The following is a 27,048-nucleotide window of genomic DNA, read 5'->3' as shown; positions in this document are numbered from 1 at the left end:
TAGCTTTCCCTGGCTTTCCTTAATTCAGTCATCAATAAAATTTGCCATCCAGTTAAAATTGTCACATCCCTTGCAGAAAGCAATTTGAAAAAGCTTTTTAAGAGACACAGAATGTTCACAGCCTTTTGACCCAGTTATTCCACTGCTGGGAATATATCTTAAGGAAATAATTCAGAAGAAGGGAAAAAAAAACCTCTTATTAATGAAAGAATTATTTATAATGACAAAAAAACCCTTTATATCCAAAAATAAGAGAATAATTAAATTAACTGATACTTCAACTAGAAGAACTGTTAAATAGCCATTAAAACAATTATGCAAACTATGTAACAACACAGAAAGTATTTATGGTATAATGTTAACGCAGAAAAGTAGAATGTAAAATTATATTTGCATTGTGATTACAATGTGAGAAACAAGCTCTGCATATGAACTAATACTGGAAGAAACACAAAATGAATTTTTTTTATGAATTGAAACATAGTATTATTTAGGATGGTAAAATGGAGGCTTTATTTCGCTTTTAGCAAATGTTTATTTTTATTGTGTTGTTTATAAGCTTAAAAATGGAGGAGAACATTTTATTCCTGCCCCGCTTCCTTTTGCCAGTTAAAATAATTTTGGAATTTATCAGTCATGGTCCAGTTACAAAGAAGAGAAACCATTCTGACCAAATGAAGCAGAATGGCATTTATTACAGAATCAAGGCAATGGTTAGAGAAATAGACAAGGCTGAGTTGCCAGGGATAATTCTCAAGGCTATACCATAGAACTGGGATCCCAAAAGGGCTGCTTCTCCTGCTATTACCAGCAAGCAACTTGCAAAACTGAAAAGCTCTGCTCATATCTGTTAGCTCCAGGAGGAGAACATTGCCTTTGTATGATCTGCACCAGTGAGATGGAGCTTCATGCCTTCTTCCTCTCACTGTGTAAGCCAGTTCTGAATTTAAGTCTTGGATAAGTGAGTCAGATTGATGGTACCTAAATCACATGCAAAATGCTTTACAGCTTCCATGGTATAGCGAAGCACTGAAAAGGGATTGACCTAGAGAGTGAATAAGCCAGTCTCTAGTATGTGCCACATAGATTCTCAGATAAAATATAAGACTCACAGTTAAATTAAAATTTCAGATAAACAACAAATGATTCTTTGTATTTCCCAAATATTGCAAGGGACATACTGATACTAAAGTTATTATTTATTGCTTACTTGAAATTCAGACATAAATGGGCTTCCTGTAGCTTTAATTGCTAAGCATGGCAACCCTACTGCCATGGAAATCAATAAAAGCTGAAGTTATTCCCAATTCATTCAAAGCTTTGGTAATATTTATTCTCAGTTAAAGATTCCCTCAATAGAATGGCCCCAAATACTTAATGAAAACATTTTCTTTTTTAAACCAATAAACATTTTCTGGTTCTTTATAATTTCTCCCAAAATTGGAAGCACACAGGTGAATGTCAGTGAGACTCTTGTTACCAATAAGGTATATGTTAGATTCTTGTTATCAAAGAGTATCAGGGCTGAATGAAACCCTAGAGAGAATGCATTCCTTAGAGATAATTTTTCTACCTCTTTTATTAACACACAAGAAGTCAAGTTAGAACAGAGTCACAGTTAGGATCCAGGGCTCCCAGATACTACCTTTTTCAGTCAGGAGTCTCCAAAAAGATTTCAGCTGTGATTGAGATTCAAGTGAAAATTGCTCCCACAAAAACATAGAATTTGAATTAACCTTTCATGATCTTGAGTGCAAGAGAAAGCATGAGTTGCCACTTAAGAACTGTGGTAGTAAAACCCCTGGATCAGGGATGGCCTGGAATCTAACCATGATGTGTCACTACTCAACTTGGTAAGCTTAGGCATGTGATAATTCCTCCAAATCTCAGTACTCTCAATGCTAAAATGAGGCCATTAATATTTTTCCTGTTTCCTTTACAAGTTTGCCATGGGGATCAAACAATCTCATGTCTGCGAAATTTCCTGAAATGTAAGAAGAACCACAAAAGAAGCTTTGCTGAGTCTCATGATTGAAAATTTCTAAAGTTTAAAATATTCAATATTACAACCATTGTCCATCTCTGGGGGTGCTTATCATATGCAATAATTTCAATTCTTGCTTTTAAACTCTTGAGCAGAGTAGATCTCAGTAGTGACAGAAGCTTAAAGTAGAGCTGGAGTAGAAAGAAGATACATATTTATTTCTTGCTCAAGTAAATGAACTCTGGAGGTTAGTGGTCCATGGGACTCAATCATCCTTAGGGACTCTGGTTTCTTCTATTGTGGCTCTCTGTCATTATCATTGTAACAACATCCCACCTCATGGCTCAAGGTGGCTGGTCAGCCTTCAGCCATTACATCGTTTCAGCCATCAGAAGGGGAAAAATTTTTAAGAGGGCATTCGCCTTCCTTTGAGTTGAATACACTTCCTGGTGTGGAAATACCATTCTTACACCCCATTGCTGTAACTTCATCGAATGGCTGCTACTAATTACAAAAATAGAGAAATCAAGTTGTAATTTAATACAGCCATGTGCTCATCTACAAAACAATGCCTCTATAGCTCAGAGCAGTCAACATTCTCTGTCACATAGGTAAAAACCAAACATTTTCCCACCTTAGTTTGGAGTTATCTTGGTTTGGTTTGCTATAACAAGCTATTGTAGGCTGGATGGCGTATTGAAAATAGAAATTTATTTCTCACAGTTCTGGAGACTAGAAATCCAAGATGGGGCTGCCATCATGGCCAGGTTCTGGTAAGTATCTTCTTTCAGATCGCAGATTGCCTTCTTCCTTTTGTATTCTCTAATGGTAGAAAGAAATTGGAAAAGCTCTCTGAGGTCCCTTTCATAAAGGCACTAATTCCACTAATGAGGACTCCACTCTCATGTTCTAATTACTTTCCAAAGGCCCCACCTTTTAAGAGCATCACATTGAAGGTTAAGATTTCTGCATCTGAATTTTGAAGGAGACACAAACATTCAGTTCATTGCAGAGAGTAATTCAGTTAAAAAATAGAATCTTTTGGGATGCTTGGGTGGCTCAGTGGTTGAGCCTCTGCCTTTGGCTCGGGGTGTGATCCCGGAGTTCTGGGATTGAGTCGCAAGTCAGACCCCCTGCATGGAGCCTGCTTCTCCCTCTGCCTATGTCTCTGCCTCTCTCTCTCTCTCTCTCTCTCTCTCTCACGAATAAATAAATAAAATCTTAAAAAAAAAAAAGGAGAATCTTCCTTAAAAAAAATTAGAATCATTATTAATAATGCTGACTGGAAAAGTCAAATTAAAGCTCTAGTTGTAGGGCACCTGGCTGGCTCAGTTGGTAGAGCACGTGACTCTTGATCTCAGGGTTGTGAGTTCAAACTCCATGTTGGGTATAGAGATGACTTACTTAAAAATAAAATCTTAAAAAGCAATAATAAAAATTAAATAAAGTTGTTCTAATCATATAATTAAATTATTGTCTAGCTAGATTATAAGCTCTATATAACAATAGCACAATGCTTGCCACATGTCTGATCATTTATAAATATTTGATTAATGAATGGAAAAAAATAGCTATTAGAGGGTAAGAGAGAGGAATCACAAATTTTATCTCTACAGAATCCAGGCTGCCAGCAATGAAATTATTTTAATACTGAAAACTGAAATAGAAAAAAAAAAATTGCAAAACTGCTCTCTGACTCACAAAACAGATTAAACTATACCAAATCATGACATGCAAGCAAATTATCTAAACTCAAATTCCTACCTTATTCAGACCCATGTGTGCCATGACAAGCCACAGATAAACTGATCTAACTTTGTCTGGATTCATAAAACTTCTGACTGTTTGAAAAACTCTCTCAGTCACAAATTCTGACCAGTCCTTGAAAAGCTCAGCCTGTGATCAACTCCAGCCTGCAAGAATCTTTCCCTAACTCACTTTTTGGGGAAACATTCTACAGTAATCTTGCTAAATATCAATAATAACACTAATAAATTTAACTTTGTTTGATACAGGTGTGTTATTAGTGTTCTTTGATCCATAGCAATAGACCATGTTTATTAAATGTCATTGCATATTATAAATGTCTGCTTTCATAGATTTTTCTTGAGCAGTAGACATGTTTTCATGTTGTATACTGGACAAACTAAAATCCTTTCTGGAAGAAGATAGCATATAAATATGGATAAACAGTGTGAAAACTAGAAAAGCTTTTTCCCAACCGAAATTATACGTTCTTTGAATTCTCCCTGACAAAAGAGAAAAGAAATGAGCTAAGACACGGTATATGTTCAAACAGACAAGGTCAGGAGTGAGAGAGCAGGTACAAGGAAGAAATATTTTCAAATCACTAATCTAGTCAACAAATATTAGTGCAGAAAAATAGAAGTCAGATAAATTTTATCTTTTGAAAAAGTATTGTATGCCAGTGCATTTGGTATTTCTATAAGGCTTAAGGTCTTATAACTACACAGCAATTGGTCTCAGGTTTGGATTCAGAAAACATTCAATATTGTACAATTGAATTTTGCTTCTTATATGACTTGGAGTATATATTATCTGAGGTTTAATTATCTCGTTTGTAAAGATATAATGTTGCATTTAACTTTGGATATTCAACCATATGGCTGTCTTTTACATAACTCAAATATACCAGAAAGTTATAATTTGTATCTGTGCACTCTATTATGTATAATCACTGCATACATTGTGTACTGGTGATATACATATTACTATGTATGATTGTATACACAAAATCAAGTTTATTTTACTTTATGAGCAATTCACATGATTTTTCTCATATAGTTGTGACTACATGCAATATTCACTTGATGTGCTGATTCTACAAATGAATCATCAAGTATTTTTTTATTCTACTGCAATACCTACCGCACAGATGGGTTGTTTCGAACATCAAAAGAAAAAAATGACAAATCTGTTGGCACACAGTTGGTTCCCCATTTTGTTGACTAAATCTGAATTTTTATTCCTAATACCTAAGACAAGCATATTTTAATGATACAAACAGTAATAGAGTCACCTGGAGAGCAAAGAAAATGACAATATTAATGACAGTCACCTAACTACACTGAAGGCCACCAGAAGATGGCAGTCTCATTTCTTTAAGGCACAGGATGACACTAAAACAAATGGTTGGGACACAAGATGACAGATAGCGTGGAAGATGAAATTGTTCAGGTCACTGCTGGCTACTGCCTGTCAGCATAATTCTTTCTCCAGGTGAGGCCAATGAACTCTTTTTTGCAGAAAGTGCCAGAAACGGAAATGCCTGATTTTCAATGCTATGGATTTTTGCCATGAAAGATTACATACAGAGAGTAACAAAGAGTTCACCATTCATCTGAAGCTTCTTCACCACTGGATTTTTTCTCACGTTTCTTGGCATGTTCCTCTTTCATGCTGCATCAGTATACGGGAGTGCTAAGATAAAACCTAGGGCATTCCTCGGTTTGTTTTGTTTTGTTTTGTTTTGTTTTCCTAGACTCATTGACTTACAGAGAAAATACTGTGGTTAAGAGGTAACACTGAGGCCAATTATCCAGTCATATCTCCATTTTTCTTTTTTTTTTTTTTTAAATATCTCCATTTTTCAAAGAAGGTACCCCAACCTGAAATACATGTAAATCAAAAAAATATATGTTGGTGAACTCCCTTGCCAGCCTGGAGGAGTTAGACACTAAAGCAGCAGATCAGGCCTGCATGCTATCTGTCTTCTAAAACTCTCTCAAATTGATCTTTGTGACTTTCAGATGCACCACCATGAGCAATAGGCTGAGCAGCACAAAGAATTCAAAAATTCTAAATTGAAGTTCTAGTGTAGTTACCCTGCTCTTTTATTTCCTGTCTTTTTGATAAGCTGCTTCTCTCCAACCTATGCATATAGAACAGGAACAATTTGATTTGCCCTTGAAGAATCCCTCCCCCACCATAAAAGAACATTAGCATTATCCACATTTTCCCAATGTGGATTCATGTAATGCCATTTTTTTTCAGTTCCATTTTGAAAGCTTAGAGAGTGGTGAAAGGTCACATTAATAAGCATAACTATTTAATTTCCAAAATTAATGAGTGGAGCTGAACATATTGAATGCATTGTGTTAGACTATCTGATTCTTTTGGAATTACTCTGAAACTCAGAGAGGGTATGATGACCAAATGGTGCTAACCTAATGATGTTTTCATAGGAGGCTATGAAAAGAAAGAAACAAATATTGCAGAATGCATAGACAATACTGTTTCAATTTGTTGATGACAAAACACATTTCATCTCTATTTGTGAGTAGACTTTGCTATGAAGTACTAGCCAGATTGCTAATAATTAAAAACTTAATGTGTCTTCAGTCATTACAATAGAACAGTGATGAGAGGTTGCAAAAAGTATGTGTATTCTGTTTTCTGTATTTATTTGGGGAAAGGAAAAATCCCTATAACAGTAAATTGAAAAACAGTGCATATGATTATGCTGGGTCTTGAGGGAAAGTTAAGATATTATTTCTCAGTGTTTGCCAATGATGTTCCCCAATAGAAAAATGGCCCCCAGAGGATCTCAGGCCAGTTCAGATACCCTCCACCAAACAAGTATATTCCTAGTGCTTATTCCAATTTCTTGTCTCCCCAATATCTTTATAATAAGCTCACTTCTTGGGATCCCTGGGTGGCGCAGCGGTTTGGCGCCTGCCTTTGGCCCAGGGCGTGATCCTGGAGACCCGGGATCGAATCCCACGTCGGGCTCCCGGTGCATGGAGCCTGCTTCTCCCTCTGCCTGTGTCTCTGCGCCTCTCTCTCTCTCTCTCTGTGACTATCATAAATTAAAAAAAAAAAAATAAGCTCACTTCTTAAAAAAATTAGTAATTAAGAGCTTACTTATCTATGTGCCCTTTCTCCTACTTGTTAGATTCTGGGTAACTGGCCCAAAGGGCCACTTGTAGCGTTTGGTTTGATTTAGGTGATCTAATTGCTTTGACATCCTGCATTGAGATTACTTTTGTCACCCATTTCCTCCTCCTATTGCTGCAGTCTAGGCACATGGGAATGATTTCATGCATTCAAATGATCACCAGCATCATTAAAAAAAAAAAAAAAAAACCAAATCAGTTAATGGTCTAAAGATGTCCTTTTCTAATATATTTATGTCAATTGCTAATGATCCTTAGAATTTATTGAGAAGCTTCTTCCCTTAAGATTTTGAAATGATGAGCTTCTGCCCTGCAGCAATGTTTGCCGCTTCAAAGTCCATATTGAGGTGTGGCTAATTCCTATCTTTGGATGGGCTTTTATTCGCCGCCATCTCTGCAACGGAGAATGGATCAGACCTACACCTGTTGCCCACCATGCATAAGATGTTAAAAGAGGTGCTCTTTAGCCCCTAAGGGCTTTCTTTTTGAGATTAACTAGATCTCACATAGGATTACGATATTCATTCATCCATCCCTGGCTGAAAAATGCAGACTGAATTTTCTGGCACAAATTCATCTTCAATTTACTTCATTTTATGCTAATCCGGAGCTCATCCTCTTATCCGAAAAATGAAGAGATCAGCAAATGTTAAAGATATTTTTTTATCAGAGGTAGACAGCCATTGTATTTAATTTTCCTTTACATTATACACACTGCATTATCCATTTAATCCCAGACAGACAGAAGATTTGCCAATGAGTGATTCTAGCTGACAAGTATGGTAAGACTCGGTTTTCTCTACTTATTCTGTTATTTAACACAATTGGGTGAAGAACAAATTCAGATCATAAAACTTAAAACTATAATAACCATCACAGCTTAATTCATATAAGGTTTCATTTAAAGGATCATACATATTTTCCTATGTCCTCATTTATTTTCTCTAGTCCTCTAGAATGTAGACAGGAAAATGGAATTAATTTTGATTTCTATTTTTCTGATTGGCCTTCCATGGTGCCATTTAGTTTACTTGACTTGCAGTGGTCATTCATTCACAGTATGGTATTCAATCAATATTTATTGAGTACTCACTTCATGCCAGGAAGTGTGCTACATCCTGGGCATAGGAGCCTCAACAGAACAGACACAGTTCCTACTTCTGAGGAGCTTTTGGATGCTCTTCTAGTCAACTGGAAATAAATTCTAGAGGTTTAATTTCTTAATTTTTGGATCATTTCCTTGTCCAATAAGATGGGATTACCTAATGGACTTAATTATTGAATTAAGCTTAATTATTTGACGTTTACTCATCTCTCAGTAGGCTGTTTCGGCAGAAAATTTTCAGATATTATTAATGTAGAAGCAAAAACGCTATGAACTATGATCTTGTTGTAAAAGTACAGTTCATAATCTTGGTTACAGGGTTTTGTCATTTATTTATGGTTTTGTTACTTATTTAAATAAAAATGAGGAAGTTTTAATTTTAATTTTCTTACAGGAAAATTACAAAATATCCTTGGCTCAAAAACCTTTGTCTTTTTTTTTTTAAATGCGATATCTTTTAAGAAATACCTTGTACATTATAGCCAGTTAGTGAATGGCTTTTTGAAAGAATGTAGGATCCATGACAACAGAGACTTCACCACATTTATTCACTTTGCTATCTCCAGCACATAAAATAAATAATGCCTGGAACATAGTAGGCATTATATGCCTACTAGATACTGGAAATAGCGAAGTGAATTTATTCATATTTAATGAATGAATGGCCTCATTGATAGCAAAAGACTAATTTGTGCTGCTTAGGGAAAATAATCACATAAAATTCTTCAGTGAAGAATGTTTTTGTAATAGTTTTAGTTCACTGATTTTATTGTAAATACTGGCTTATTTAGATTGATTCCAACCAGTTTGAGCTCTCTATTCTGCTTTTATGTTCCAAGCATTTTTTCCTCTTTTCTTTCTTACTATTGTAGAGAAAACCACTCAGAGTGATTTCATTGCAAGTAATCTGTCTTTTCTTTCTGGCAGCTTTTAAGGTCTTTGGTATTGTACAATTTCATTACAATGTGATTACGTGGAGATTTCTTTAAAAGGAATGCATCCTGCTTAGGTGCAGCTGACCCTTGAATAACATGGGTTTGAGCTGTTCAGGTCCACTTTTATGAGGATATTTCTTTTCAGTCAGTACAGCACTGATTGACTACTAAATATCATTTACACTACTGTAAATGCATTTTCTCTTCCTTATGATTTTTTAACAACATTTTCTTTTCTCTGGCTTACTTTATATTGTAAGAATACAGTATGGAATACATATAGCATTCAAAATATGTGTCGATTGACTGTTTATGTTATTGGTAAGGCTTCCAATCAACAGTAGGCTTTTGATGGGGATCGCTGAGTGCTCAGTGGTTAAGCACCTGCCTTACGCCCAGGGTGTGATTCTGGAGTCCCGGGATCGAGTCCCACGTCGGGCTCCCTCAATGTCACTCCGCCTGTGTCTCTGCCTCTCTCTCTCTCTGTCTCTCATGAATAAATAAAATCTTTAAAAAAAAAAAACAGTAGGCTTTTGATAGTAGAGTTTTTAGAGAGTCAAGATTTCTATGTGGATTTCAAAGACACAAGGTGTCAGCACCCATAACCCAATCATTGTCCAAGGGTCAACTGTATTTTATAGATTCATATCTCTTTTCAATTCTGGAAATTCTCACTCATTGTCTCTTTGAATGTTGCCTCTCCATTTTTTCTATTTTGTCTTCTAGATACTAGTGGAATGTATGTGACAGCTTCTCATTCTGTTCTCCATCCTCTAACACCGCTTTCAGATTTCCGTTTTTACCTCTTTTTGCTGTATTCTGAAGAATTCCATTATGTCTAGCTTTTAGTTCATAAATTTTCTCTTCTGTCTATTCTTTAACTTATCTATGAAATGATTCATTGCAATTATATTTTTTATTTTCAGAAAGTATATTTTGATTCTTTTCTCAACCTGCCTGCTTTGTTCTACTATCTTATTAATTGATCATAGATTTATTTCATCTTTCTTTTTTAGAACTATTTGTATTATACCTTTAAGAAAGTCAGATGAATCTTGATGTTCCATTTATAGTTCTTGGGGGACCTAATTTCCTTTCTGTTAATTCCAATGACACCTACTCATGTCCTATGTAGAGAGCATGGCTCTACTGAGAGGATATGCATTTGCTTCATTCAGTGTTCCCTGGGGACTATGCTAACATGCACGATCACCTCCAGTGTTCTCAACAGGTAAACATTATCTCTTCAAAATACTGAATGAAATGGGGCCAGGCCTTGGGTTACAAACTCTCAAACAGGGCTTTTTTTAATTCTACCACCACCAAAGCAAACATAGGTAGTTTTCCTCATAGTCTAGCTCAGCTAGTAAGTTATATACATATTTTTTCTTAGTTCACCCTTTCACCAAATGTGAGGATACTGGTTGTACATGGAAAAGTTCTTTGATTCCCCCACCTTCTGGAGTGCAAGTCTTTGTCTACCACTCCAAAGGGCAATTAAAATCTGTCACAAAATCCACCAAATGCCCCTGAGAGAGCTCAGTGCTTTGATTTTCACCTTCCTCTCAGGGATTTTCATTTTCTAGCTTCAAAACTCAGCCATACAATCCAAGTGTCTTGTTAAATTTTGCCTAGCAACATTTGGTGTGTGTGTGGTGAGGAGTAGGGTAGTAGAATACTGGTAGGTCATAGTGCTAAAAATAAAAGGCTTACAAGCTATTTTTAACTCTCCTTTGTCATTTTGCTTTTGGTCTTGACTCACATTAATCGAAAGCTTACATTTGCATCTGAGTTGAAGATAAAGAAAAGATGGTAGGTAAACTTATCCCAGGAGCCAGGCAGGACATCTGTACTGCTTCCAGAAAAGACTGTAACTTCCAGACTCCCCTCCCAATGGCACTGCTGCTTGCATTGCAGGGCGTGACTGAATTCCAGTCTCTACATAAATGTGTGTGATGCTACTGTATCTTTATTTCCTCTTTTGTTATATTTCTGTTTACTCTTCCAGTGTCCCCTTGTCTTGCATTCCTCCTTGAGTCAAGGACTTTTTCTTGAGAAAAAGGATCAGATCTCATCCATTCTGAGTAGAATGAAACATTCATTATGGGACTGAGCCACTGATGAGGAGGATAGACTTTGAAGTCTTTCAAAGAGACAAAACATTCCTGTTTTCAAGCACTTATTTTTCCCCTAACCAATTTCCAGTTAAAGAGCATGTTTTTGTTGTTTGAATGGAAGCTATGTGCTTTAAAGATAGAAATAGCAGTGAAAATGAGAAAAAACAGTCTTTAAAATCATCTTTCTGAATGGAAGTGGCCCAACTATTTTTGCAGAGGAAAGAGAAAAGGTGGCTCAGGAGGAATATGAAGAATGCGTAGAGAAATCTGCATATTTATCTTATTCTTAGACCACCTCTTTTCGACTCCTGCTCTCCTCATATTTATGGACAAAGGAAAGGGCGAAAAGAAAATTTAAAGTCCACATGATGTGCAGGCTGATTAAAAGTGAAAGCCAGATCTGCTGACAATTGACAAAAGATCAGGGAGTCATTTATTTAATTGGACTCCGAGTGACAAGAAGGTGAGATGATTATCGGAGAGATGAGTCTTTTGTTCCAGCCTAACAGTTTAAGTCATTTCAAATGGAAAGGGAACTTTTCCAATTTCTTTAGGACACCAGCCTGAAGAGGTTTTTCAATATTAATCCAGGTAATCAGGATCAAAAATACTATTTGCCTCTCTCGCAGAAAGAAGAGATTATGGGCCACCGAGATAGAAGGGTTGGGAATGCTGAAGGTATTAACTCAGCTGCATGTCAATGAGATACGGAGAAATGAATACTCAGTCTGTGCAGTTGGCTCTTCTCGTTTTGTTCACTGATTTAAAAATATAGTTCAGAGGAGATACTCCCAACTTCCTCCCCATCATCAGCATAACCTGCAAAAGAATTTAATTTATACCTTATAACAGTGAGAATTCTGACCCAGGAGCATTAGGGTTCTGGTAGAGAAAAATTGGATACTGAAAGCAAGCATAAAAATGTATTTTCATTTTCTTTGTATTAGATTTATGAAAGAAAAAAAAAGAATTAAGTTTGACTGAGTATCTGATATGTGCCAGGCAATGTGCAAATCTCATTACATATTTCATTACATTTGCACAATAAACTTGTTGTAAGAAAATATCTCAACTCTTTATGGTGCTAAAACACCTTGAAGACACTATTATTCATGTCTCCAATAGTTTCGTGGTCAACTTAAAGATAAAGAAATAAAGAGTTTACTCCAAGTCAGAATGATGTAATGGTATCTGAGCAAAAAATGGCTGCCTTCAAGAGAATGTTAATGTTTTTAAGGTAGATTGCAACACTAGCAATTCCTAATAGCCAAGGGACACTTTCAGAAAGGGGGAAGCAGTGACCCATAATATAACCCTCTTGGGACAGGTGGCACACGTAGCCATGCTAGACAAATTCATTTCTACAGTGTAGAATTGGAATACAACTGGATAGGCTAGAGTCAAGATAAGAGCAAATAGAAATTTTGAAACACACTGCTATTCAAATTAAATTTTAGTTATAAGTAATACATGAATCTGGGCTCCTCAAGGAAAGATGGGTGAGGATACCATCCTCAGGCCTTGGCAGATGAGGATAGTATTGCACAGGCTTAATGGAAGTGGCTAGTGTCTGGAAGGCTCCCTAACACTCACCAACTGCCCTGTTCCAAATGAGCATAGTTCTGGAAAGATGAGGACCTATAAAGTTATCCGATAAGACCTATATTACCGGGAGAAGGGAGAATGACCAGATGGTAGCCACACTGAGGCAAAGACACAAAGGAGTCCTCCTTTCTTCTTTATAAGTTGTCTATTTGACCATCTGCAGAGGTGGAAGGCCAGATGGACCCTTACCAGAGGTCTGTCCCCCTGTCATATCAGAGAATCTTACATTTTGACATGGAAATAAGAATACCCACTGGACAGAGACAAGGACTCTGAGCATGAATTGTCCAGGGGGTAGAAATCAGCTTCTCTTGATGTTAAAATATTTCTTACACTGCAGTGTATTAATATAGGATTCCTGGAGGGCAGGAGTAAGACCAGCAAACTACTTTCAAGAAAAAAGTGGCAAGTGTGATAAAAGGCTTTTCCAGGACAGAAAATCTCAGGAGGGTGAACCTTGGAGAACACAGGCAACAGCTCAGCAAGAAGAAGCAGGGCAAGAAGTTGATCATTTTCGATTCCTTCACAGGATGCAGAGGTCTATGCTGTGACTAGGAAGTTTCTTTACACAGAAGTCAAAGGCTGGAGGCACAACCTATTTGATCAGTTCATGTCCTAGTGCTTTCCTGAGGCCATCTTTGAATCAGATCCAGCTGTGCTAACTCTTGCAAACTGTTGGACAAGACTGCAAAATTTGGTTACCTGTCACTTAATATGTCCCACCTGCTAACAAAGTAAGCCAGCATTTTCTAAACCATACCCCTTGGAGGGTGTGTGTGTGTGTGTGTGTGTGTGTGTGTGTGTGTGTGCATGTGTGTCTACTAGAAGTTATATGTAAAATATATACATGTTATGAGAAATCCAGCAGTGAGGGAATCAGATTAAGTTCATTTAAGTCGATGATTACCAAACTTATTCAACTGTAGCACCCATTAAAAAACAACTAATAAAATCTCTTGAAACTTCATTGGTCATAATTTAATAAACATAGTCAAGTGGATAAGAGTATCATTTTTATTCTCTAGAACAACTAGAAACACTACTTTGTCTCTTTGTCTTATGCGTTTTGCTTATCCATTCAGTCATCAAATTTTTATTCAGAGCAAACTATATGTTGACATAATAATAGTTGCTAGATAACACATAGGTAAATAAAAAAATATGGGTCCTGCCATTTGGGAATAAAGAATAGGCATAAAAGATATCAATTGATTACTAATAGTATTAAGTGCTATGATGAGAATAAGCAAGATACAGAAAAGAAACAGGCTCAGAAAAATACTGGAATGGTGACTATTCTTGAAGAAGGTAATGGAGCCAACCATCAGAAAGCTAGGAGCAAAGGCTTATAGCAAAACAGCTAAAGCTGGATGACCCCAAGCAGGGTGCTATTTCTATTTTCGACACTGAAATTATAAAACTATATTTCTGTCTGTTGCAAAGGAGTCTCATTATTGAGAGAAACTTCCAAATTCAAGAAATTGTCTTCTTGTTATTCTACAATCCGGGAAGTAAAAAGTAGGATATTACTTTTTTTTTTACGATTTTATTTACTTATTCATGAGAGACACACAGAGAGAGAAAGGCAGAGACTAAGCAGAGGGGGAAGCAGGCTCCATGCAGGGAGCCCGATGTGGGACTCAATCCTGGGACTCCAGGATCATGCCCTGGGCTGAAGGCAGGCGCTCAGCTGCTGAGCCACCCAGGCATCCCAGATATCACTTTTAATATAAGTTTCCCACATTATCTTGTGCTTCTTATCAAGTTAGTTATCAAATGTATTACTTGTCCCATATCCATTTACCTTGATAGATTCTATGTTAAAAGAGGATAAAGACCATGTCTGTCTTATTCAACATCCTACTATATAAAAGATGCTCAAAAATCATTTGTGAGATAATTAAAATAATTTATTTTTATAAATAAAAGTCTTGGTCCTTCAGCCACGTGCAGAAGAATGAAACTAGACCATTCTCTTACACCATACACAAAGATAAACTCAAAATGGATGAAAGATCTAAATGTAAGACACGAATCCATCAAAATCCTAGAGGAGAACACGGGCAACACCCTTTTTGAACTTGGCCAGAGCAACTTCTTGCAAGATACATACATGAAGGCAAGAGAAACACAAGCAAAAATGAACTATTGGGACTTCATCAAGATAAGAAGCTTTTGCACAGCAAAAGATACTGTCAACAAAACTCAAAGACAACCTACAGAATGGGAGAAGATATTTGCAAATGACATATCAGATAAAGGGCTAGAATCCAAGATCTATAAAGAACTTCTTAAACTCAACAGCAAAGAAACAAACAATCCAATCATGAAATGGGCAAAAGACATGAAGAGAAATCTCACAGAGGAAGACATAGACATGGCCAACAAGCACATGAGAAAATGCTCCTCATCACTGGCCATCAGGGAAATACAAATCAGAACCACAGTGAGATACCACCTCACACCAGTGAGAATGGCTAAAATTAACAAGACAGGAAACAACAAATGTTTGAGAGGATGTGGAGAAAGGGGAACCCTCTTGCACTGTTGGTGGGAATGTGAACTGGTGCAGCCACTCTGGAAAACTGTGTGGAGGTTCCTCAAAGAGTTAAAAATAGGGCTACCCTATGACCCAGCAATTGCACTGCTGGGGATTACCCCAAAGATACAGATGCAGTGAAACGCTGGGACACCTGCACCCCAATGTTTATAGCAGCAATGTTCACAATAGCCAAATTGTGGAAGGAGCCTCGGTGCTCATCGAAAGATGAATGGATAAAGAAGCTGTGGTCGGTGTATACAGTGGAATATTACTAAGTCATTAGAAACGATGAATACCCACCGTTTGTTTCAACGTGAATGGAACTGGAGGGTGTTATGCTGAGAGAAGGAAGTCAATCAGAGAAGGACAAATATTATATGGTCTCATTCATACGGGGAATATAAAAAATAGTGAAAGGGATTATAGGGGAAAGGAGAGAAAATGAGTGGGAAATATCAGAAAGGAAGACAGAACATGAGAGACTCCTAACTCTGGGAAACGAACAAGGGGTAGTGGAAGGGGAGGTGGAAGGGGGGCTAGGGTGACTGGGTGATGGGCACTGAGGGGGGCACTTGACGAGATGAGCAGTGGGTGTTATACTACATGTTGGCAAATTGAACTCCAATAAAAAAATATACAAAAAAAACCTTGGTCCTCAACAAAGAATTTAGGTAAAATGCAACAAATAAAAAATACTACAAATTTACCACAAATATCTTCCTTTTGATTGATGTAATCTTTGTATTCAAAGTATTTGCTTTACTTTGTTTTTAATGATGTAACTTTTATGTGTCATTGATTTGGAACACAAAGTTCAAACAGATAAAACATGATTATTAATTTATTCAATATCTAACAACATCCTTAAAAATATGAGTTGATAAAGCCCATTTTCTTTATTTGGAAAACTATTTAAGGTGATTAATGTGCATCAATAATCTACAGTATAGGATTATAGTTGCATTTATGTTATATGCTGGGTTCTCTGTAAGTAAGAATATATGATATTTCAAAGAAGGACCAATGATTTGAATAAAAGTCACTTATATTTCAGAGTGAAAGTTTGGATAACAATAAAAATAACATAACGGCCTGATTTTTAAATTACTCTTTCTAGGGAAACTAAGACAAAGACAAAAAGGAACAATAAAGGAGGAAAGTTAAGAGTAATAACAGATAATTTAAGCTAAGAAATTGGTCTCTTTTTTGTTCAATGGCTCCCTAACAGAATACATGCTTCTGAGTCATCGTCAGACTATGCTGCACCACTGTCGAACAAGACATTTTTTCTGAAGATTCATTCGCACTTCATAGAGAGTAGCCCTCTCAGATCTTCCAGTTAAAAGAAATCTGAGAAGGTCTTTTTGATTCCTTTGAACAGTCTGATATTTCCCTAGAAATGGTGTTTTGTGATACAATGATTCCTTCCAAATCTTTAACAAGCCTCCTAAATGAGGGCTTTGGGAAAATGAGGCATACAAGCAATGTATTTAAAGATGGCACCAGCTAAGCTCTGAACAGGAGAGGCTGATTTGGTACTTTTGGTATTTTGTCATGTTGCCTTCTTTCCAGATTTCCACACAATTCACTGCAATTCATAGGGTAGGAGAGCAGACTGGGATCTGGGGCCATGAATAAAGTATATGCAAACTGCTATACCTAGGCATGAGCAGATGGCAGGATGAGACACAAACACAGACAAGGCAAGGGAAACATTGACAGTGTTCATGTTGCCTTAAAAATGAAGCTGAGAAATCCACAGCCAATTATTGTGACATTTCTCCTCAGCCAAGTAACCAAGTGAGTAATAAGAGAATGAATGAACACTTAGGGGAAAAGATGTCTAATAATTAACAAGCCACTCTGCCATATTAGAATTGAACTATACTAACTGATTAAAAATACAGTCCTTTTGTAGAGTCAAACAAAAGTAAAGCAAACATATTTGGGGTTTCCAAAATTGCCATAAAATAAACAGAAATAATTCTGACAAATATCATAGGTCTGGACCTTACTTTTTTGATGATGCAATAGTATGTGCCTACATGTGAATGTGTATACACATTTATGAATAAATTATATATGTGTTGTATGTGTATATATATTTATAATCCCTCAGACTGTATTGTGATATCCCACCTGTCTAGACAAACATGTGGTCTGTATACACTTTTGCTACCATTTTTTCCCTTAATCTTATGAGATGCATGGTGTTAAAACTCAGATGTGGAATTACAAATTCATTTGTGTCCTGGGAAGCTAGAAATGCCTGCGTACTCGCTCAACAATCATCTGTCCCCCCCACATACTTCTTTAGAGATATATCTATAAGAAAGTAAATCTTAGAGTATGACTCATCCATTCCAGCAGTTGAGCTAATAACTCCCAGTAGTTGAAAAATATCCCCGATAGCAAAGCTGCCTGTCTAAAAACTGTGTTGAGCACAAAGCTCAGGCCTTGAGGGCCAAATGTGGTGTTTTCCTAACTCCTCCCAAACCTGATTCTTAAAGCTACCACGTTTGTTTATTTCTGCAAAGAGAGAGAGAGAGAGAGAGAGACAGACAGACAGAAGAGCCAGCCTGCCCCATAAGAGCCTGGCTCTGACTTTTCCTCTAACCTTTTCTGGAGAGGATGCAAAAGGTTCAGGCCCTGGAGAGAACTAGAAATCTTTCATGTATTTTTGAGCACATAATCATTCTGATCACCCATTGGAAGGTGGCTTGGAATGTTGGCCTTTTGCACATCTAGATGCTTTCCTTCATTAGGAAAGCTGTCAGAGTGTAGGTGATAACACAGAAAAAGGACAGGAGAGATTTACAAATAAAATATGAAAAGTGGCTTTCTTTTGGTGGTGAGATTATATTTATGTTCTGTATTTTTTTGTACTCTTTCTATATTTTTCATAGTGGACCTATGTAATTTCTATAAACAGGAAAAACATTTAAAATCAGATTTTTCATACTGGTTTTGATTTTTAGTTTATGGTCATGTTAAAATGATATTCTATGAATCTTAGGAAAGACATTAGGGCTTTTCGTTGGAGTTTTACTTTTGATCAGGCAGGGAAAGAGAGATTGATATATTCTTTAATTCAATAATATTAATAGGAATCTTTTGTAAGGAAAGGAGTTCTATGGGTTCAAAACTTGGCTTTGTCACTATTTACCTGCATACTTCTTAATCTCTTATGTAAAACAGGAATAATGGTATTTTACCCTCAAAAACATCATAATAATTATGATGCTTTATCAGCTGCTTAAGTGATTGTTTGGTGTCAAAATATATGTCCTCAATACATCTCCTGCTCAAAACTGTAATCATTATCAGCTCAAATCTAGATTCTGCCCTAGTGTTTAAAGTCTTATATAGCTGTACAAAATTTGTCACTTAGACCTTTCAAAATCTAAGCAGAAATTCTTGCTTTGTAGCCTCATTCTTTACCATCCATGGTGCACAGCACACCCACACCCAAGGAGCTCAAAGAGCTCCTGATCCACCTCTACTCACACCCAGGCCTACCTCAAGGTCAAACTCCTTGTCCAATCTCCTGCATCAGACCAGGATCCTCAAGGGCTGGCAAATTGTCATTGTATCCCCACCCTGTATCCTGCCCTTCGTGAAACAGACATTAGATGCTGACAACTTGTATTTACTTTGGTTTCCAATGTGTCTTTTTGCTGATGAGCCACTAAGTAGATCCTCAGTAAATAATTATTCAATGGAAAAAGAAAAGAGCTCTAATTTTGCAATCTTATCAGTGGTTATGTTAACTAAAAAAGCCTATTTAAGAAAATATTTTCCTGGAAAGAAGGAAATAATTCAAAATTCCTTTTTTTCATTGATTTCATCATTGGACTCATTCATTGACTTCTGCAGTTACAGAAATTTGTTCATAGCAAACAGCAAAGTATAGTTCCTGACATCAAGGAGTTCACAATCTAGTGGCTGAGATCGATAAACTGGCAATCATTAAAAAATTATATATATATGTATATATATATATACACACACACACACAATAGATATATATACTTATGTATGTGTATGTACATATTGACATACCCACACACAGAAATACACACACAGATATAAGGTTAGGGACAAACTGAAAAAAAAAAATTTCCAGAATAGATGATGTTTAAGTTGAGTCTTGAAGAAGAAGCATTAGCTTGGTATTCTAGAAGGGAGTAGAGAAAAAGATCTGTCCAACAAAAATGACAGTATTTGCAAGTCTACCAAGCTGTGAAACACTTTGGGGTATTCAAGAGCATTCCGCTAATTCAAAATAGTTGAAATATGGAGCATATGTGAGTGTGACAGAAGATGGATCTGGGATAAAGTCACAAAGATTTGAAATGTTCATTTTAAAGAGATTTAATTTAACTCTTTGGGCAATGGGAAGCCATTAAACACTTAGAAATCTCAAAGTCACTTTAAACTCAATGTATCTAAACTCAATACATCTAGTTTCCCTCCAAAACTTGCTCTCATCTGGTGTTCCATATTCCAGTGAATGTCACCATCATCTGTGCTGGTTCATAAGCCAGAAACATAAGTGGTATCCTTGATATTAAATTGTCTTCATTCCTGTATTCATCTTGTCCCCATATCACTATGAAAATGTCTCTTTGATCCATCAATTATCTCCTCTTCCACTATCACCACCCTGGTCCAAGTTGTCATTATCTCTCATCTGGCCTATGGTGGTAAAGAACTGTCCAGACTTCCCAAATGTACTGATTCTCCTCCAACCTGATACAGCAAAGCCAGATCTGTTTAAAATGTAAATCTAATCCCACCTTGACCATTAAACATGGTCAAGCTACTACTTTGCAAAGCTCTTTGTGATGAAAACCAAAGACCCTAAAAGCACCCATAAGAATCTGCATATTTGGCCTTTGCTACCTTTCCCAACTCCTATTATCCTGCTCTCGGCTTCTCTCAGCGATTCAAACATACCACATCCTCCTACCCCTACCCCTGCTGCACATGCTATTCCCTCCATCTGGATTAAGCTCTCTTTCCCCCTCCCTGTTTCTCGCCCCTCCTCCGTTATCAGGCTTCACTTTCCTGACATCACTGTGTAGGTCAGTTTCTTTTGTTATATATTCATGTTCTTGCATGTGAATACTTGATTGTTTTGGACTCTTTTTTTTTATCACTATTCTATTTCTAGGATCAAAGATAGTGTCTGACAAATAGTTGGTATTCAATCTTCAAAAATAATGAATGAATAACATTACCAACTTGTGTTCTAAAAAGTCTATGACAATCACAATGTGAGAAAACAAGTTTGCATGAACAAGATGAAAGGTAAGGAGAGGGTCAAGAAGCAAGTGTCATAATCAAGCCAGAGATGATGGTTGTTTGAGCTGCACATGACAGTCAAATGGAAAGGGGAGAGCAAATCTGAATCCTATCAAGTAGTTAGAATCCTCTTATGTGGGTAAGATTTTATGTTGAAACCAGGACATAATCTATAAGTTTGAAGGAATTCCTAGATGGCTGGCACAGAAATATTTAGATGCTTCTAGATCTTTGGATCAGGAATTTGGCCTCAAAGAAGAAAGTTTGATTTCTTTTAATGTATAAGTTTCTTTTAACAACTACGAGAAAGTATCCTAAAGTAAATTTAAGTTGGTTGTGTTTTGCCAGTATTGATATAACCCCTATTTCTGCCTCCATACACTTTATTGGCCCCTGATCTAAGTAATTCAGCTTGACCCCACTGGGAATGGGAAATGACTATTACCAGGATGTAGCCCACAGCTTCAAAAATATGTCAGCTCTGAGGACCTAGAGCTTTTTATGTCATAAACAGCTTACCCTAGATGAATAAAACGACATAAATGTGCCCAATGTCTTACAAAAGACAAAATTATCATAGCACAGTCTTTGGCCACAATGAATTCCTGAAAGAACATGGGAATAGTAGTCTATTTCAGAGACCTTGGAACAGAAAAGTCATCTTCCTAATTTTTAAGAAAGAATTCGATGGTTTGGCTATGACAGCTCCATGTTCTCACTCTCAACTATCCACACGCATGAGTTAAGCTTTTACACACACATCTCCAAGAACTGGCAGTGTGCTTTGTAGCCCAAGAATGTGCTATTTGCAGAAATTTCTCTTTCACTTCAAGTGCTTCTCTGTGAATGGGCTCATCTTCTTAAATGTGGAAAAACATTAAGGCCATTCAAAGCACTCTGCAAGATATCTATTAGGGATGCAAATGTGCAGGATATGGACAAAACCAGTAGCTCTACTTGTGAAACATTTGAGTTAGGGAAATTTAACTTAGAGAGAAGCGCTGCTACTTTCCACTTGAGAAAAGTTCTTAATTTTTCATATCTGCATATTCTTCTGGCTCCATTTCCTCTCTTATCCCCAGATGTGGTGATGCATTCAGTCCTTGGCATTCTAACTTTCTTATTTTACACTATGTACCTAAGAGCTCTTACTCCCTTTTTTGGCCTCCTTAACAACTCTTTCTCATTGACTTCAAATTTGCATCTGCTTGTCTGAGATTTAGTCCAAAATCTCTAACTGCATACTAGAGATTTCCAATTCAAACTAAAGATGCCATCCATCAAGCTCATTATCTTTTATCTACCCTCCCATACACAGAAACTTTTTTTATCATTGGCAAAAAACTTAGTGCAGCCTTCACTTAACACTTTCTAGGCTGTCTCCTTCATATGATTACCAAGTGCTATTGACTCTCCTACCACACCCCACTTCTCTCTAACTGACCCTTGTCCACCAGCATTTCCTTAACCCAGCCTACCAATCACTTTCTCTGCTGACAGCCTTCAGGATTTCTTGCTCTTTGTCCTCAAACACTCTCTCCAAACTGCTCATCACTATGTGGGACCCTTCATTCTCACCAGGCTATCTACCACGAGCTCCTTAACTTCCCCAATCTCCACTCTCCCTGTAAGTATCTGTGACTTTCTATTTCCAAATAAGCAGTTCACATTTTCCCCAATGTGTTTCTTCCCCTGTGTCCTGAGTGATCTTTTTGCTCTTTTCCCCAGAATTTTATTCCATCATTTTTCCTCTTTGATTTCTTCATTTTCATTCATGTAATAACCATTGTTATTTTCCCCTTTGTCTACAAATATTTTTAGATTTTACTTATCTTAAAAGTAAAACAACAAAAAAGGACAACATGCTGCCTACCTTATCATTTTAACTGTTACCCTAGCTTTGTCTTTCATTTCATTTCTATAATCACATTCTCTGTTATTTTTAAACCACTTAACCACTTCGCAAGGGTAATCAGCCATCACATATTAATAAAACCACACTTTTCAAGATCAACAATGACCTCCTAATCACCAAACTCAGTAATCGTTTTTAGTCTTTCTTTTCCATGACTACCCTGTATTGCTTAGCATTTAGCTAATTTTTCCTTTTCTATTTTACCTGGTTTTCATGACATCATGCTCAATGCTAAGCAGACCCCTTCTATATCTTTATGGCTAACTTTTCTCATCCTTTATTGCTTCTCTCGTAGTCTGTCTCTTTGGGTCCCCAAGTTTTCCTCCATAATCTTTTATTGTTCTTCATCTTCTACAAATTCTCCCTTGTTCATGTTTTCTATTGCAATTGTTTCAACTTCAGAACTTAGTTCTATGGAAACAGAATATAGGGGTACTTAAGTTTTTGGTCCCCAGTCCCAGTGCTCTTCCCTCCTTTAACCAATGATTCATTACCACCTTATTCTCCCAAATTCTAAATGTCTAAAATCAAACTCATCTCCACCCAAATGTTTCCACGTCTTGCATTCCTTTTTGTTTGTAGCAGCCCCAGAATTTTTCTAGTTCCCCATTTACTAAGTGTACTAATTTAACAAATATTTATTAAGTTCATATTGTTTAAGTTTCCAAACACCAGAAAGTACTCAAAATGCTTTAAACAGATGGAATTTAGGACAGAAAATTGGTTGCACAGGTGATGGGAGAGCTGAGAAGCCAACCAAGGGATAGTGAGACAACACATAGAATAACACCAGCTAATCTCAGCTAGAAGACTGAAGAGAGGAGGTTTTGATAGAAAGCTCAAGATTTAAGGTCACTGGAGCAAAGCTGCAGCCAAGGCAAAAGCTACAGCAACAGAGAAGATGCAGCTGTTGCCAGAAATGCTGTTTAAAGCAGGAAGACAGAAAAATACCCTTGATTTCTTCTTGTCCTCCAACCAGCTAGTGCCTCCTACTGGTCAAACCAATACCAGTAGCCATTATACCCTGAAAAATGCACTCCACAGACACAGGGTGGGTTATACAGAGCTAGTCAGAAAGGAACTGGGAATGTATCTAAAAACAAAACAAGCCAAAGATGTGTCATTCTGCATCCATTCTGGAATTCCATCATATTTTACTCTCATAGAGCACTATCAAGGTTTTACCTAACATGTTGCAACTATTCTTTGTAGATAGTCATTCTCAACGCCGTCTCAAAGAAAGGAGACACGAGTACATCAGTCCTTACATTGTCTCAACAATTCAGGAACTCCAGGTAATATGCAGTCATCTACATCTATCATCTATTTTGGATATGGCTTCTCATTGGTCTGCCTAATGACTTGTGAACTAAATTGTGAAGTTAAGCACCACCAGCCTCCCTTTACAATAAAGAAGAGAAAGGAAAGGGTGGGGAGAAATGATATCCACAGCTCCTGAAGTCCCCATTTCTGTAACTGGTGCCAAGATCATAGCTGATTTTTTTTAATATAGCAACTTTATTGAGATATACTTCAGTCTAATACACAATTCACTCATTAGAAATGTATAATTCAATGATTTTTAGTGTATTCACAGGGATGTGAAACTGTTGGCACAATCAATTTTAAAACATTCTCATTACCCCCAAATAAACTTGTATGCATTAACAGTCATTCCCCACTTCTTCACACCCCTTGTTGAAGATCACTTCACTTTTGTGACGATCAATTCAAGTCCAGCCACCCCAGCTTTCAGGCCCTCCTCCGGATTCTGAAATTGGAAACATTTACTGTCTGGACTACTCATTTGGATTCCCTATAGTGCTATTCATGTTTTTATGTATATGCTCTGTCTCCCTAATTAGATTATAAGCCTCTTAAAAACAAGCCCCTTGTCTTGACTGAAGAGATGGAAAACATAGTTAGAAGTGTAGCTGCCTCGCTGAATTTAATCCTTTTTTTTTGTACTTTGATTAACTCAAGTTACTGAGAACTTTTCCCCTAACAGGGATTTTTTTCCCTTAATCATTTCCCCCAAGAAAATAATTCAAAACTGATGGAATAGATTTAACCGATAAATTTAAAGAGTTTTGTTAAAATACAAAAATGGGACAGATAAGGAAAACACATCAGAAATTATTTGTTATTCTCAAATATTGCCTATAGGCATTTAAGATGTGCTGGAAACAAAGTTTCTTCTACACCAGCATCATAGTGTCTCCTCATTGTAGTATATAACAAAAGGTGATATTAAACCTAATATCAGAGGGAACAAAACTTACTCATTTCTTCTAATAAATGTTAAATCTACAAGTTAAACATGATGTTAGATCTAGTGCACTTGTTAATTAATTCTTTAAAAATCTATGGGGCACCTGGGTAGCTCAGTCAGTTGTGTATCCTACTCTTTTTTTTTTTTTAAGATTTTATTTATTTATTCATGAGACACAGAGAGAGGCAGAGACACAGGCTGAGAGAAAAGCAGGCTCCATGCAGGGACCCCCCCTGGGACCCTGGGGTCACGACCTGAGCCAAAGGCAGAGGCTCACACACTGAGTCACCCAGGTGTCCCTCCAATTCTTGATTTCAGCCCAGTTCATGACGTTGTGGTTGTGGGATCAAGCTCCAAGTCAGGCTCCATGCTCAACGGAGAGTCTGGGTAAGATTTTCTCTCTCTCCCTCTCCCTCACTCTCAAATAAATAAATTAAATATTTAAAAATAAATAAATAAAAATATATAAGTACTTTGGAGCATCTGGGTGGCTCAGTCAGTTAAGCATCTGACTCTTGATTTCAGCTCAGGTCATGATCTCAGGGTTGTGAGATCAAGCCCTTCATTGGGCTCCATGCTCAAGAGAGAGTCTACATAAGATCTTTCTTCCTCTTTTCTGCTCTACCCTCTCTCTTTCTTTCTAAAATAAATAAATAAATAAATAAATAAATAAATAAATAAATAAATAAATAAATCTTTTAAAAAATGTATAAATATTTGTATGTGGTTTTAAATATATGTAAAGATAACTTTATATCTGTTTTATGGGGACCTGCTGGGTGGCTCAGTGGTTGAGCATCTGACTTTAGCTGGGCGCATGATCCTGGGGTCCCAGGATTGGGCCCCATATCAGCTCCCTGCATGGTGCCTACTTCTCCCTCTGCCTGTGTCTCCGCCTCTGTGTGTGTGTGTGTGTGTGTGTATGTGTGTGTCTCATGAATCAATGGACAAAATCTTTAAGAAAAAAATTGTCCTTATTTTTAAATAAACATCAGAACTCTGGATAAGAGGGCACCTGGGTGCCTCAATTGGTTAAACATCTGCCTTCAGCTCAGGTCATGATCCCAGGGTCCTAGGAGTAAGCCCCACATAGGGCTCCTTGCTCAGGAGGGAGCCTGGTTCTCCCTCTCCCTTGGCCTGCCACTCCCCCTGCTTGTGTGCTCTCTCTCCCACTCTCTCGCTATCTCTCTCTCTGTCAAAGAAATTAATAAAATCTTTTTTAAAAAAAGAACTCTGGATAAGTAAACTTTCTTATTTTTTTCTTTTCTTCCCCCTTTCCTTCTTTCCTTTATTCTTTGCTCATTTTTCCCCCTTCTATTCTTCCTTTCTTCTTATTCCTTCAAATTTCCTTAGGATGACTTTGTCCAATCTTATCCTAAGATTGTTGGGGACAATCTTGATAAACTAAGAGAATTAAAATAACTATAGAGGAGGAAAAAAGTCTAAATGAAATTGGCATCAGGTTTTCTCCATTTCTGTATCTTACAGTCACCATTAAAATAATAACAGTTCATATATCCTTCTTTATATTAAACTCTGAAATAAATCCTTATATTGAACAGTATTTTGAAATATAAAGAATTTCAAATTGGACAATATCAGGTAATATTTCTATAGTACTTTGTGTCTCGAATTGCATGCATATTAGGGATATTTCATGATTCAGTAGAGAAAGATATATAAATGAAATAATTACGAGGCACTGAGAAAATTGTTGGACAAAGTGCCATGGGATCACTAAACATGGTCCTTTATTTCACAAGTATTTCTGAATGCCATGTTTGTGCCAGGTACTAGTCTAGGTGCTAGGGATACAAATAAAGTATTTTCCCTCAAGAGGGAATACAAAATGATTAATGCAAAATTCCTTTATAGTTTGATAACCAATTGCCAGGTTAAAGGTGAATAAAGAATGTTATGGAAGCCAGAGAATGGACCTAGAACAGAGAGGGAGGTTTCAAGAGTGCTGGGAAAACTGTTATAAATAATTTACCCCAGAGTGGCATCTTAAATGATGAGTAGAATATACTTGACCTATAAGGAAACAGGTGTGTGGAGAGAGGAAGGGTAAGAGAAGAGCATCTCAGGCAGAAGGGACTGTGTATGATCTTTACAGAGAAATAAACAGTGTGGTACCTTACAAGACCAAAAACTGGCATCTTTGAATATCAAGGTGCTCCTGAGGAATTTGGAGGAGATAAGATGCAAGTAAAACTGAGAAGCAAATGAGAGCCAGGTTATGGAAACCTGTGCCATGCTCAAGACCTCAGATTTCATCCTGAAGTCAATAGAAAGCTGTTGAAGAAATAAAGGAGAATATTATGATCTGCTTTGGGTTTTAGAAGAATCA

General features: G+C 36.9%; 1 long non-coding RNA gene across 5 annotated transcripts in view; it reads right to left on the bottom strand.

Annotated features, from left to right (window-relative positions):
• Positions 1-553: 553 nt before the first annotated feature.
• LOC118351272 (uncharacterized) overlaps positions 554-27,048 on the bottom strand; it is a 69,907-nt gene continuing 43,412 nt past the window's right edge. For 4 of the 5 annotated variants that reach the window (XR_004806472.2, XR_004806473.2, XR_004806477.2 and 1 more), the window contains one exon: positions 554-2,806. This is a non-coding gene — a long non-coding RNA (uncharacterized LOC118351272). Of the gene's footprint in view, positions 2,807-7,530; positions 11,877-27,048 lie in introns of those variants that run through there. The other variant, XR_004806475.2, reaches the window with a different exon arrangement.

Source organism: Canis lupus, chromosome 1 (genome assembly GCF_003254725.2).
Source record: "Canis lupus dingo isolate Sandy chromosome 1, ASM325472v2, whole genome shotgun sequence".
Taxonomy (NCBI): Eukaryota; Metazoa; Chordata; class Mammalia; order Carnivora; family Canidae; genus Canis; species Canis lupus.
The sequence above is the reverse complement of the archived record's forward strand: the minus strand, read 5'-3'. Positions and strand labels throughout refer to the sequence as shown.